The 2,669-nt window shown below is 51.0% G+C and overlaps 1 protein-coding gene across 2 annotated transcripts in view; it reads right to left on the minus strand.

The window, feature by feature from the left end:
- Positions 1-840: 840 nt before the first annotated feature.
- Positions 841-2,669, minus strand: part of LOC125447002 (protein shisa-9-like) — a 130,925-nt gene continuing 129,096 nt past the window's right edge. For both annotated transcript variants that reach the window (XM_059640602.1, XM_059640601.1), the window contains exon 5: positions 841-2,669. This exon is cut by the window's right edge and continues 1,097 nt beyond it. The gene's annotated coding sequence lies outside the window, so the exon portion shown is untranslated.

The following is a 2,669-nucleotide window of genomic DNA, read 5'->3' on the forward strand; positions in this document are numbered from 1 at the left end:
AGAAAGGGGCTCAGGCCGTCCCCGCAATAACAACCAAAAGAGAATCCCCTTGTCCTCGCATACCACCCCACCAACCTCCGGATCCTCTGAAACGTCTGCCATCTACAATCCGACCCCACCACCCAAGACATTTTTCCCTCCCCACCCTTATCTGCTTTCCAGAGGGATCACTCTCTCCGTGACTCCCTTGTTCGCTCCACACTCCCCTCCAACCCCACCACACCCGTCACTTTCCCCTGCAACTGCAGGAAGTGCTACACTTGCCCCCACACCTCCTCCCTCACCCCTATCCCAGGCCCCAAGAAGACTTTCCCCACATCAAGCAGATGTTCACCTGAACATCTGCCAATGTGGTATTCTGCATCCTCTGTACCCGTTGTGGCTTCCTCTACATTGGGGAAACCAAGCGGAGGCTTGGGGACCGCTCTGCAGAACACCTCCGCTCGGTTCACAATAAACAACTGCACCTCCCAGTCGCAAACCATTTCCACTCCCCCTCCCATTCCTCAGACGACATGTCCACCCTGGGCCTCCTGCAGTGCCACAATGATGCCACCCGAAGGTTGCAGGAACAGCAACTCATATTCCGCTTGGGAACCCTGCAGCCTAATGGTATCAATGTGGTCTTCACCAGCTTCAAAATCTCACATCCCCCCACCGCAACCCAAAACCAGCCCAGCTCGTCCCCACCTCCCTAACCTGTTCTTCCTCTCACCTATCCCCACCTCCCACCTCAAGCCACACCTCCATTTCCTACCTACTAACCTCATCCCACCCCCTTGACTTGTCCACCCTCCCCCGGACTGACCTATCCCCTCCCTACCTCCCCACCTACGCTCACTTCTACTGGCTACATCCCCGCCCCTTTAACTTGTCTGTCTCCTCTCCACCTATCTTCTCCTCTATCCATCTTCGAGCCGCCTCCCCCTCTCTCTCTGTTTATTTCAGAACGCCCTTCCCCTCCCCCATTTCTGAAGAAGGGTCTAGGCCCGAAACGTCAGCCTTTCCTGCTCCTATGATGCTGCTTGGCCTGCTGTGTTCATCCAGCTCCACACCTTGTTACCTCAGGGGCTCAGGTCTGAATGGTTAGAGTGACAACTGCACAGCCTGGAAATCATGGAGACATGATACTCAGGCACTGTGTAAGGTCAGGAGAGGCTTTCTCTGTACACAGGGAGTGTCTCTGTCTCTGTACACGGGGAGTATCTCTGTCTCACTTTCTCTACATGGGGAGTATCTCTGTCTCTTTCTCTCTCTCTACATGGGGAGTATCTCTGTCTCTTTCTCTCTCTCTACACGGGGGGGGGGTATCTCTGTCTCTTTCTCTCTCTCTCTCTACACGGGGAGTATCTCTGTCTCTTTCTCTCTCTCTACGCGGGGAGTATCTCTGTCTCTTTCTCTCTCTCTACATGGGGAGTATCTCTGTCTCTTTCTCTCTCTCTACACGGGGAGTATCTCTGTCTCTCTCTCTCTCTCTCTACATGGGAAGTATCTCTGTCTCTTTCTCTCTCTCTACATGGGGAGTATCTCAGTCTCTTTCTCTCTCTCTACACGGGGAGTATCTCTGTCTCTCTCTCTCTCTCTCTCTCTACATGGGGAGTATCTCTGTCTCTTTCTCTCTCTCTACGCGGGGAGTATCTCAGTCTCTTTCTCTCTCTCTACACGGGGAGTATCTCTGTCTCTCTCTCTCTCTCTCTCTCTCTCTCTCTACATGGGGAGTATCTCTGTCTCTCTCTCTCTCTCTACATGGGGAGTATCTCTGTCTCTCTCGCTCTGCATGGGGAATATCTCTGTATCTACCTCCCTTGACATTGGGAGTGTTTCAGTCTCTCTCCACACGGGGAGTGTCTCTTTCTCCACATGCACTGATGAGTGTGGGAGTGATCTGGCTTTGTACCTGTATTTTTTTTATGAATTTTGAAATAATTTTCGGAGAGGATTCTGAAGGAGTTTGCCTCCTGCAGGGTGCAGTGTTCCCAGAGAAGGCTGTGTTGTTCACATCAAATCAGGGATTGGGAGAATTAGATTTACTTTGTGATGCGTTGAGGAGGAATGATAAACACCAAACCTTCGAATTGGGGAGCTGAAGGGCTGGATGAGCGTTTCCAGAAATGATGCTGCGATTTAGATGTGCCCTGGTCTACAGGAGCTGGGACGTTCGGTAAACTCTCGCTTCAGGACATTCAGCCCAACTGGTCCATGCTGGTGTGTATGGTCTACTCGAGCTGACTGCTATCCCAGTCTGCCAACATACTTTCAAATCCTGCCCCTTCCTGTGTTAATCCCAGTCTCTGATGGTAATCACCTCCCAGCCCACATTCTCAGGACTCAACATTGGGCTCACGTTCTGGATTTATTTTTGGTCCAAACTGTTCTTGATCTAAAAGAACAAAAATAAGTTCCATAACAAAAATGGCCAGAGAGATGGACAATACCATAACATTAACAGAGCAGCGAGTCAGGACTTGTGAGATAAGATCCTATTTTCTACTGGATGGTCAAAACAGGAGCAGGAGGAGGCCATTCAGCTCTCTGAGCCTGCTCCCCCATTCAATACCATCATGGCCGATCATCCAACTCAGTCCCCTGTTCCTGCTTTCTCCCCCCACACCCTTTGACCCCTTTAGCCCTAAGAACTGGATCTAACTCCTTCTTGAAAACTTTCAATA

This window comes from Stegostoma tigrinum, chromosome 38 (genome assembly GCF_030684315.1).
Source record: "Stegostoma tigrinum isolate sSteTig4 chromosome 38, sSteTig4.hap1, whole genome shotgun sequence".
Lineage (NCBI taxonomy): Eukaryota > Metazoa > Chordata > Chondrichthyes > Orectolobiformes > Stegostomatidae > Stegostoma > Stegostoma tigrinum.